The following is a 13,143-nucleotide window of genomic DNA, read 5'->3' on the forward strand; positions in this document are numbered from 1 at the left end:
TGTGCTGTAACAACACTGCTAACTGGGAAAGCAGCTCTGCACAGACACTAATACAGACTGGGCTGATAACTGGCAGGGGATTCTTACCCCATGCTGCAAGAAGGAAAGGATTTAGTCCTTCAATTTGTCCATCCCTCCTCTGTTTCTTGGTTCCTCATGGGCTGGCTCCCGTTTTCACTCAAGGGTGGCAGCTCCCCCTACAGCAGTAAATGGACAATTCAAAAGTAAAAATGAGAGGCTAGTCCCCAGTTCAGCTGAAGAACATCCTTCAAGAAATCAAAAGCAGATGGATGTTTTAATGCCTTGCTTCTACCAAGTTGCCAGTCATGTCAGGCATGACTGGACCAACGTCTGCTGATGCCGTCGTAGGCAGAAGAGTAAAATATTCTGATAAATGCAGAGATGCTGCTGCTGCTGCTAGGTCACCACTGGTGGCATAAAAAAGAATTCTAAACTTGCTGAACAGCACCTATATCAAAGGCAATTTATTCAAAGTCCACTTCCAGGAACAGCACAGCAGAAATACTAAGAATGCTTCTCTTTCCTAGGGACCTCAAACACTTGGTAATAAAGGTCCAATAAACATTCCATTTAATTTTTCTAATATGTCCTAAAGTAGCAAAACTAACACTGGCACTCATTTTTCATTGAAATAAGAAATTAAATTTAAAACAAAGCAGAATTCAGCGTACACATTTTTTTAATATCACATTTTTCAGTTCCAACAGAGTTTTACCCTTGAACTATAAACCAATGATTTAATACATTACCTACTGCCAAAGTTTTCCAAAGAGGGTAAAAATACCCTCTCCGGGCAATCTGTGTGCAAATGGAACAGCTTATTAAGGATTCCTTAATTGAGAACACGTAAACAAGGGTCTTAGCCACATCGAAATAATTTCTGGAGGCAAGCTTCATGGTCTGATTTCCCAGAAACACACTGGAAAATGAGCAAAAGGGAATGTCTTTCACTGCTTTAAGCCACAGAAAACAATGTCAGGGCACACCCAGCAGAGGGTCAGTTTGATTGCCTCTGGCATTAGCACAAATGTAACATCGAGCACAGCTTGGGGGGTGTGGAGAGGAAATCAGGTAAAAATCTCTGCTCAGCACTTAGCAGAGATTCCAGATTGCAGTATGTGACAAAGACATCGATTCTGTTTTCTGTTCTGAGAGTCTGGTGGTGGTTTTCACATTCTTGGTTGTTGTTGTTGATTATCAGCATCGTAATTATCCAAAATTTCCTCTTCCTCAGCTGAAAATCATCTTGATGATTGATTAGTACAACTCAGCCAATACACCCAGACACATTTGCCAATGTCAACTAAAGCAAAAACATCTATTACTAAACCAAATGGGGGAAAAATGTGGTTCCTCTCTGAAAAGTGGTTCTGTAAAATAAGTAAGAATTATTTCTTGCCTTGCTTCGTACAAACTGCTCTCTGCTGCTGAAGTTGGATCTGTTCACACAGCATATTTACTGCTTTTTCCCCCTTTACCAGAACAGATGCTATAATCTGGAAATGATATGTGGTGGGGCACAGAGTTACTGTATATCAATGCCTACTAATTTCCAATATCCATTTTGGATTGCTAGGTCAATGTAGCATTAGATACTGTATTCCATACCTCTTTCTTACATTGTGTCAAAGAAACTTTGCTGATGGTACCACAAAGAGAAGTTCAACACACTGCTTCCAGTTAGGCAAACTTTGGAAAGGACTTGATGGCTACAGTTGGACTTGATATAAGGTCTTTCCCAGCCTAAATGATTGTATAATTCTATGAAAGCTGAAGCAGTACACAACTGATTCCACTATTTCCTGATACCTTTAAAGTAGGCAAGTCTGACTCGTCATGTCAGTATGTAATGAATCTTCCTTTCCCCTTCAGTTCAACTTTACTGTAAAAGTGTGACTTGCTAGCCAGGAGGGGAACTGCTCTTCCAGTGTGTTGAATCATTAGAGAAAATAGCAAGAGGTTGTCACAGTGGGCTACTCTTGCACGAAGAGGTGTAAAACCATCAGCTGTGACATCAAGGTCCATGCAGCCAACTGGAACATTCACACTGAAAAAAGTGGGCAGTATACATAGAGACATGTAGAAAAGAAAAAGTGTCTACCCTTGGAAAAATCTTGAGTCACAGCAAAAAACTTACTATCAGAAAGGGAGTGATTTTACAGTCCTGTAATTGCTAATGCTTACTGAAAAGATCTTACTCTTTAGTAGTTCCACTGAAATTACTTGTTTGCGAACACACTGAACAGAAGGTTGTTACACAACTGATAGGTTAATTCTTTTATCTATGAAAACTAGGTGTCATCAATGGATTAATTCAATTAGGAGAGCTACTTGGACAAACAAGTTTTTTCATCTGCCTTAGCAAGTAATAAGATCATTCTGAGAAATTAAGGATGTAATTTTGCAGTTAGCTGCTTGTTTGCTGACTGCATGCCTCCTTTGTTCCCAAAAATTAATATGCTTAAAATCTCAGGCCACACACATGAAAACAACTCAGAAAGATATTGTCTAGGAGTTCAGAAGCATGTCATCTGGTCTAAGAGGTACTGCTTAAACTACCAATAAACCCAAAACTCACATCTAAATCAAACCCCAACAGCATCACTTAAGAGCTTAATTTCTTTCATTTGTTTCTTGCTCAGTTAAATCTCAGTCTCTGCAAGTTTTTTCATAGCTTTGGATTATATAAAGATATTATGAGGCCTAGCCTTGGGAATATACTCAGTGTCCTCTTGTAAGGGCACCTCTTGGTTTCTTTGTCCTCTACTATCACTGAAGTCTTCCTCAGCATTGCTATGAAAAACTAAGGACAGCATGCCTGTGTCTCTTCTGCATTCTCTCTCATTCTATGACATACACAATTTGAAGACAACCAATTGTAATAAATTTTCTTGCAGCATTATCAAGGTATGTTCAACAACTTTGAGCAAGGTCTGGACTGTGCACTCTGGAACTGTGAATGTTGCAGATTAGCAGAAGAGTCATGGCCAACAAATTCTCGACCAGCACTCCAATAGTTTTTTTCTTAAATCAGTACTTAGTAAGAAGATGGACTATCTTGCTACATGGAGCATTTCTAAGACCTCCTGAACCATCAGTAAACTTTTCCATATGACCCTGCATCAAGTAATTTGACCTACCTCTGCCTCTGTAAAACTATCTGGAAAAACATGTAAAATGTGTTATAAACCTGGTAATGTATCTGAGCTGAGTTCAGGGTAAATGAATTGCAGAAGCTGTGTAAAGACCTGACTGCTGCCTGGAGGCAGCCCTGTGCTGCCTTACTCCTGGGAGGCCCAAGATGTGAAAACCCCTGAGTATGGGTGTTATGCAGATGGAAATTCATTAGCATATGGCAATGTCAAAACACAACAGCAGTAGAGACTCATTTGGTTGCACTAGTTCTGCACCTAATCATAAAGTTGAAGTTCATCTGCAAAACACCTTGTGAGCCTTTACATATTGCAGGGAACAGCTCAGGTAGAAAATACAAATCCTTGTTTTCACATTCCAAAGACAGCAAGCTTTCTTCTCATTTGATGTTCACAATTGCTGAACTATTGGCAAAATTGTCAACCATGAGTTACAGAAGTTGCCTTGAAATTACTTCATCTTTACATCTTCTCATCTTCCTCTGCATTTTTGATTGGTTCACTGAATTTAAGCTAGATGCAGTTCTGGACCATACAGACATTCAGGTTAAATGTACCAAGCTGAACATCCTGTTGTGGCTGTGCAGCACAGGAGATTCACGCCCTTAGTTTCCCAGACTTCTAGACACACAGAACAAGACCTTTAGGGAATCCCAGTGCTTTTGAATGCACTGAGGAAAAAGGCACAGATGTGTATGTTGTGGGCAGAGGAGGAATTACCCCTCCAATGGAAGTAAAACAGCTTCACATCAGCTCTAATTTCAGAAGCTATTTTGCTAGGTGAGGATCATGAGGCAGCAGTAGTTTTGTGACTTTTACACTTTTTGCTGCTGAGTCAGGAGACCAGAACCAGGTGATGTAGTAACAACAGACTTGATCTACATCAGAGAAATTCAGCCTTAGGAGAATTCTAAGCTGCCTGAGAAATTAAAACAAAATGATAGGAAAAAGATTTCATCTTTCACAATCTTTATGGTCAGCCTAGCTGTTGAAAGCCATGGAAATCACATTCAAGTACTTTCCCATCACAACTACTGCAAAGTAATATCTTGCTATGGTTTCAGTCTGTTTGGGAAGAATTTTGCAAGCTTACAGTTTTACAAAAATCATACCAATTCAATTTTGCTTACTATAAGACATTGTCTCCTATTTCAGAACTTGGGAAACCTGTTTACACACCAAGAGTAGGTGCATCTCTGTCCTTCCTCTCTGCACTACAGCCAAGTGCTTTCTGGGCATATTGACACTGCTCCTTTGATCTAACTTGACCAAACTCAGCAAGTGACCTGATTCTGTCCTTAGGTCCAAATTATTCTGAGTTCTCTTTAAGGCAAACTCTAATTCCTTTAGTCACCAACAGACTAACACATCACCAAATTTTCTGCCTGCATGCATGAATATTTCTCCACAGCTTCATTCCAATACAAAGACCAACAGATTATTTTGAATTATACCTGCTGTAAACTCAAGCATTTGACTCTGAAGTGAAACAGTAAGAACCAGGCATTGCTCTCAGCCTTTGTGTCTGGTTCACCAGTCATATTGCAGGTAAAATCGCTCAGGCCTCCACTGAGACTGCTGTCCCTAACATCCCCTCACATGTTGATGCACAGAGCTCAAAAGTTGGTCTGAATGATACACAAGGTAGAAGTCAAATGAGGTTTGAGGGTGCATTGACACCCAGCGTGTAAAACAGGAACTTCCTGGGGAAGGAGGATGTTGGCATCAGTTCACTCTCAGCTCAGCCTGAGCCCGTTACCACTGACCTCAAGAGAAGAATGATGGCTGAAGTGAGTACAAGACTGGTGGTCATGACACTTAGGATAGCTTCTATAGACTTAGCTTTAAAGTATGCCAAAGCCACTGACTAATGTAATTTTCAATATATTCTACCCTTTTACTCGCTGCTAAAAAGTATCAAAAAGGGGAGAATTAGCATGGAATACATGTTATTACGCTGGGCTAAGAAGGAATATTTACTAAGATATTGTGGCCCTCTTGTACCATGTCCAATTCATTAATTTTAAAAAATTTTATGTGAAAATAATGCAATAAAATAAAACTTGTTAGCCATTTTCTGCCACCCTTGTTCTTGTTATATCAGCTGCTGTTGACATTTTCAACTTTGTATTCTCACCAACAGGTGGAGCCCTCAATTTTGAATTCATTATCTGTCTGGGATCTAAAACCACCTCAATATTTACTAAACCTTAAAAGTAAATATTTGCACATCCTGACTGATGTGAAAGAAAAGCTACAGAGTAAAAAGGACCATTACACCGAGACAGGGAGATTAGCTTCAGTAGGAGAGCATTCCAAATAAAACCCTATTGTTTCATTACTATTACTTGAAAATATGGACTATTTTTAATCTAAGATGTACTAAAAGACTCTCATTTAACTGTCTTCTGGTGCAATTTTTTCTATAGCCAGTAAAAGAAACTTCTAAAAACAGTTTAGGTAGCATAAAGTCTCATTACAGAAAAGGTGAACAAGATACACATTTCAAAAGCTTAGACACGGGGCTCACACTGGAAGCAACATTTCTTTCTCTCAGTTACAGCACATTAGTATTTGAAGTTTAGAAAACTTACTAAATTTTAGGGCTGAATCTTATTCTGGATAAGTACAACTTCCACTAACTTCTTAGAAGAACCATTCCCCAAAAGTCTTAGAAAGCAACATTCCCAAGAAACTTCAAATTCACCCTGCCATTATTTTCAGTCTACTTACTAACAAACTTCCTATGTGCTGACATATCACATTAAGACTTCCACACTAGAAGACGTTAAGCTTGGATGATACTTCACATACAAATAAGAAACAACCATTTACTTGCTCAAGTTTTGGCTTTACTTCTGTTCATAAACAGAAAAGAATAACAAGCCTCCAGGCCACACTCGGAAAAAATATGAATAATTACTCCCTACATACTGTATAGGTCAAAATATTATCATACTTTTTACAGCACTCACAGGACAAAAACATTGCAATTTCTTGTACAATATCTGTAGACATTCTGGTTCACAGCAAGTGACACTCTGCCAGGTAGGGAAAAGGGGTATAAGGAAAAAGGGGCTTTTCAGCATGTATAGGAACTTAGCTAGCAGCTCAAAGGAGAGGAAGGGAAAAGGTCATATCCTCACTTCAAGTAAATCAGCATCATCCCATGGATATTCAATTGATGTCAGTGGAGACAGAGTGAGAATTTAGGAAAAGCGTTATACAGAGAAGGGACACACAAGCTGTGTTCCAGTAATCCAACTCCTAAGTCAAACTTATCTTCCTCAGTATTTATATGAATCATCTTTAGTAATTTCAGTCTCACTGTAGTAGTGGATTTGAGTTTCTCACCAATCTCCTATTCCTACAGTTTCTCTAGTAAAGTGACAGGACCTGTACTCATTGACCTTTACTCCTACAAACTATCCCCATACAGCTTGCATACTGTAGTAGAGACTTTATGTATGTACTCCTGCCTTTAGTCTTTAAGCTGAGTTAACACACTGGTTTCGCCACTTCATTTAAAAATGAATGTGAGCATTCCTTTTTTTGCTCATCAAGAGAGGTATTGCATGAGTGTGGAGACAAGTTTGCTTTTAACTGTCCTGAGGTGGGTGTTTTTCTCCGCAGTATCAGTAAGTGTTTACTGGGAAACTATGTATACAATCTATCATGGATCCATCTGTTCATACAGCTCAATTCCTACTTCATTATTAAGCCAGCAGGTTGAGGCAAGTGACTCTTCCCCTGCGAAATGGCACAAGCCCTTCTGTTGGTACAGCAGCTTCTCTGCTGAGCCACCAGACAACCACAACCAGAATAAAAAGAAACCTGGCTTTTTTGCCAAAATAGCCAGTAGAAGTTTACTGCTGTGGTGGTTTAGCCCTGGCTGGAGGCGAGACACCCAAAGTCAGCCTATTACTGCCCTCCTTAGTTGGACAGGGGAGAAAATATACATTAAGACGCTCAGGAGACAAAATAAGGACAGGGAGTGATCATTCTGTCAGCAATGACATGGGCAAAACAGACTCAACACAAAGTCAAGAGGAGAGAAAATACTTAATTTATTACACTACACTACAAAGAACAGTGAGAACGAGTTGGGAGCATGACCAGATCTTAAACACAACCAGATCGAAAAAACACTTTCCTCCCACCACTCCCTTCTTAGCAGGTTTCAGTCAGGATTTTGCTCCCTTCTTCCCCCCTGTTCGCAGTACAGGGGGGCAGGGACTGGGGAAAAATAGGGTTCTCCGTTCCTTCATGAGCTGTTTTCCTCTTTCATATCTTAAAACACCCCAACCTCCCCCTCTGCTCCCTTCTTAGCAGATTTCACTCTAGTCATGATTTCACTCCCTTCTTCCCCCCAGTCACAGCACAGGGCAGCAGGGACTGGGAGATGGGGGCTTTGGTCAGTCCCTTGCAAGTTGGTTTATTTCTCCGCTGTGGGGGAGGTAAATGACATACATTCCACACCCTCCCCCTGCTGCACCGTGGGGTCTCACCCACAGGAGACAGTCCTCCACAAACTTCTCCAATGTGAATCCTTTCCCACAGGGCTTCATCTCTTTATCACAGTGTCTCTCAGTCCCAGTCCTCCACGGGATTCCAAGCCTCCCCCCAGCAAATCTGTTCTGACACAAATATTCCCCTCTCATCTCTGTGTCTGATTCTCCTCATGGCTGCAAATGCTGGCAGGGGCTTGTTCCAACGTAGGGTCACAGCATCTCCTCTATGTCTCCACCTGCTCCGTCCAGCCTGGAGCCTCTCCACACGCTGCAGGTGGGGTCTCGGCCTTTTCCATGGGCTGCAGGGGCATCTTTTTCTCTGGCACCTGGGCCGCCTCCCCCCCGGCCCTGTTCCTGCCTTGGTGTCTGCACAGCTCGTTACATCTTCTCACTCCCTTCTCCAGTGGCAAAATGCAGCTGCTTCCGGGTTGTTTTCTCCTACACATGATTCTCAGAGGCACTTGACTATCTCTCAGGCCGCGACTTTGGCCTTGAATTGCTCACAGTTCATAGTTCAGGCTGGCAGAAAACTAACTGCTGCTTAAAGAAACCCCATCTCAGCAGCACAGCCTCACAAAACTGCAACAACTGCAAATCACAACTGCACAGCTTGTTTTTATCACAGATAAGTTTCATTTGTTTCACTATCAGAAAACTTACTTCTTTGTGCAGTCATCCCTGAAAACATTGTCATGGGTTACTGAAGTTAATTTCCATGGAGGCCAGGCAAGTATCTAACAGTATGTTACTCGTAGCATATGGACTAATAGACAATAATTCTAATACACAAAAGGTTTCTGCGTGTTTTAAGTGGTCTGATTTCAAATTTTCCTTTGAGGGCATAAAACAATAGACATTCTCAAAAACAGTGATCATTGAAGGAGCATGCATTGTCTGTCACTTGACATGTACTGAAACATGAGAGTATCATAGAATCATAGAATGGCATGGGTTGGAAGGGACCCCAAGCATCATAGAGCTCCAACCCCCCTGCCACAGGCAGGGCCACCAACCTCCAGGCCTGGATCTACACAAGGTTGCCCAGGGCCCCATCCAACCTTGAACACCCCCAGGGACGGGGCATCCACCACCTCTCTGGCAGCCTGTTCCAGCACCTCACCACTCTCTGTAAAAAACTTCCCCCTAATATCTAATCTAACCCTTCTCTCCTTTAGCTTTAGTCCATTCCCCCTTGACCTGCCATTATCTGCTCTTTTTAAAAGTTGAATCCCCTCCTGCTTATAAGCTCCCTTCAGGTACTGGAAGGCTGCAATGAGGTCCCCCCACAGCCTTCTCTTCTCCAGGCTGAACAAGCCCAGCTCCCTCAGCCTCTCTTTGTAGGGCAGGTGCTCCAGCCCTCTAATCATCCTTGTGGCCTCCTCTGAACCCTTTAAGAGACACCATGTGACAGTGTAGTCATGACAGGATTTGTTAAATTACATTGAAAAATAACAATTTGGTTGGTCCTGAGGTCACTGAGATTGCATCTTTTCATCATCTATTTTTAAAAGCACTTCAGAAATTCGGAAATCACTCACAAGGAAAGCGAGTATGAGAACCCAGGCAGAATACAATTTATCATATCATTTGTGCCAAAAGCAGGTGAATAGAATGATTACAATATAAATGCAAAATAGAAATATATTACCAAGTTTTCTTCCCAATAATGACAAAGGATTTGACTTTTGCTATCTTACATGTGATTAAAAGTATGGGGATATTATAATAGCTTCTCCCCCCTAAAAATTTATTCTTGTCGATGAGCTTCACTGTTTTGAGTGAAAAAAACATTCCTTAAAAATCCAAATATAGCATATGCATTTCCGCAGTCAGTGGCATGTGTGCAAGAGATTTTCCTGAGTGCTGTTGAGGTCCGTGCTCTTAACTAAGAGATTCCAAAAAAACCCAAAAATTTAATAAGTGAGCTGAGATAAAGCTAAACAAGTGAGGAAATGAATTGGCAAAACCTTTTACTGACATATGATTCTGAACATAATGTAATTTATTTTTCCTTTGTTAATTATCCCAATGTATCTAATTTGCTATTTTATCTGTTCCTATTATATATTAAGTATTCCTGAACAGAAGCTTTTAAAAATTTTTACAAGGTTTTGCTTATAAGCCCTATTCCGTAGCTGGTGATAAAATATCTATAACTAAATTTCAGGAGTACAAGGAATACATAATAAAGTCTGCAACATGATATGAGAAAAGAGGAAGGAGTATGTGAATGTTTGATATATAAAAGCTTGGGAAAAGATTAAAGTCATACTGCTGATATGTTGTTGGTTCTTAAACAGAAGCCTCCACAAGCATTTAATTAATACTTTCAGCTTGCTGAGATAATGCTGCACATAGGTTACAGGGGAAAAAGACTACTTAAAACTGGACAGTTAAAATCAAAGAGAAATCCAACTATCCCCACCAGGGTTATGTTTGAAATTCAAGACACTCCTCAGTGATACACAGACTGACCCAAGGAACACTTCAATTCTCCTCCAGTTCAGCAAAGAGAGCTGCAGTACAAATTAATATGAATTCTATTAATGGCATTGTTAATATGTGGTGAAATATGCATATTGTATCAGTGAACACTATTCCAATTCTCAGCAGGCTACCTAAAGCAAAATGACTGAACTGGATAAATTCGATCTCAGCAGATCCTTCAGCATGCAGCTACTCATTTCCTATTGAACTACCCTACAGATTTAGGATTGCAGAATCCCAGACTGGTTTGGCTTGGAAGGGACCTCAAAGCCCAACTAGTCCCAACTCCCAGCCTTGGGCAGAGACACCTCCACTAGCCCAGGCTGCCCAGAGCCCCATCCAACCTGGCCTTGAACACTGCCAGGGAAGGGGCAGCCACAGCTTCTCTGGGCAGCCTGTGCCAAGTGTCTTGCCATCCTCACAGTATAAAAATTTCTTCCCAACATCTAATTTAAATGCCCCCACCTGCTTAATGCCATTCTCCTTTATCCTGTCACTCCACACCCTTGTAAACAGCTCCCCTTCAGCTTTTCTGTAGCCCCTTTAGCTACTGGGAAGCTGCAATAAGGTCTCCACAAAACTCTCTCTTCCCCAGGCTGAACAGCTCTCAGCCTGTCTTCACAGGAGAGCTGCTCCTGCCCCATGATCATCCTTGTGGCCTCCTCTGGACTAGCTTCAACAGGTCTATATGCTTATCATCTTGATGACCCCAGAGCTGACAACAGCACTGCAGACATTGGAAATCTGTGTAACCCATGGCATCAGAACTTGTTCTGACTAAGAGACACATGCTACCTGCTGTGTCAGGCTATTGAGAAGTTACAAGGAGCTCTCCTCTAGCTCCCATGAACAAACTGAATTACAAAAGATATCCATGAATGCTACCTAGCAGTTAGGCATCGTCTGGACAAAGAACCCTCAGAACTTTGCTGACAAGAGATCTCAATTTCATACCATAGATAACTCTTTTCTCCCTTGGTTTGCAGCTTCATTTATCAGTTACTTTCAGTGTACTTCAATACCCAAAACCACTTTCTCTGCCTTTCAAGATGATTGTTGAAAATAATCCCTCATCAAGACCTGGCAGGTCACAAGTGTTGGGCAAATTCCTCACAAACCCTTGACCAAAGCAATCAGAGTTTTTATAACAATTTTGTCTAACTTGTAATTTTGTGATATGCATTCTCTGGATCACATAACCAGGAAAGAGTCTATAACATAGCAGCAGTCTCATGAGCGTTGCAGAGGTTGCAAATAGTTGGAGTAGTGTTTTGGCTTGTGTCATATATTCTGCTGTCTGATTAGAAACAGTTTTATTGCTGGACTCGTGCTCTTTGAAATATTTCTTTTATGGCAGACATTTCACTGGCTTCTAGTTCACCAAAACAACGTTGTGTCTGACTGTTGACAAACAATTTTGTTTCAACACAAGTGGAGCAAGAATCTCCCAAGTCCACCAGTTTTTCCTTTAACCTAATGCAGTGTACTGTGATGTGAAAATTCTACAGGAGCCAACAAAACCACTCCATTTCAATGCATTCAACACAAAAAGCTCTACTCATCCTGCAGTCTGAGACGTAAAACACAGAAACTACCCTACTACTCTAGAGTAAAGTAAATGTGTATTACTGGCCCTGCTGTCAGCTCAAGTGTCTTTATGCATCTTGGATGTGGCACATGGCAGGGAGCTCATTCTTCCGATCATTACCTGCAGAGGTGGGAAACCCAAACCTACAGCTGGAAGTAACTGTAATTGTGATCCACCCTGGCAGTGAGCCTGGAGACTTATATTGTCCCTCTGTGGTCTCTAGTCCATTCCCACAGATGCCATAGCAGTTTGTCAATACAGACATGGAAGGAAGAATGAGACTATAAAATGAAAGGGAGTCTGAGAAAGGGATATATAAATAAGTGACATGCAGTCGATTACGCATGGCTATAGGGCAATACTTTGCACTTGGGTGTAAAGTGAGTGTAAAGTTCCCTGGTTATTCTTCCCTACACTTTCTTATGCCCTCAGCTGCTTCATTACCCCCCAAAAGATTGTCTTCCACATGGAAGAAGTTGTGTGTTTCCTGTTCATTTGGTGAAAGTCCAGTGACCAAAAGGGCAGGAGTCAGGAACATTGATGAAGGGACCCCTCTGGTTGATGGGAATCTTCAGGAGATAAGGATGGCGCTCCTACCCTAATTTCACACCAGTTAAAGCACACAGCAAGAGGGGAATGGAGACTGTTTATCCTGGGAAAATGTAAGGTTGGAGCACAAGCAAAGGCAAATAGAAGAAACAGTTGGAAGTGATAACAATCATGTTTATAAAAAGGTGATATGGTAAGGGTAAGAGAAATAAGACAATATACTCATCTCCAGGGCCCACCTGAAGCATTTTTCCAAAGTAAGCCAGCACTATAGCATCACACTGATGCTGCATGTTGTCTTTTTGGAAGGCTGACAAGCAAAAACCAGCAACAACACATTGATATTGCCATTTCTATTTGAACAAGTTACCTGTTCCTCTACTGAAATGTAACATTACTATTTGCTGTAGAAATACTTCAAGCATTATTACATGAAACAAATAGTTATCCTTGCCTCTCAATTAATATTGGGTTTAGGGTTGCTTTTGTTTGGGGAAGTAAGAATTTTTTCATGGATATATTCATTAAAAACAGTCACAGCTGATAATGGGATCAGCAGTTGGTTGAAAATGGTATATGCAAAATGAGGGCAAACCTATTACCTTTTGTCTCAACAATAAAATGAAGCCATTTAAAAACTTACCCAGTATTTTATTTAGGATACACACTGCACTAAGAGGTTTATCTTGAAGGAGTCTGTGTACAGACCACAGAAGTGTCAGTATTTTTCATTTCCAAATATATGCAAACTGCTCAAACACCTAAAGCTGAATATGTAACAAATTTACACCTTTCAGGTCCTGATAATTTTCATAAATGAAGATATAAGTGGGCA

The sequence above is a fragment of the Gallinula chloropus genome, assembly GCF_964237585.1.
Source record: "Gallinula chloropus genome assembly, chromosome: 4".
In the NCBI taxonomy this organism is placed as follows: domain Eukaryota; kingdom Metazoa; phylum Chordata; class Aves; order Gruiformes; family Rallidae; genus Gallinula; species Gallinula chloropus.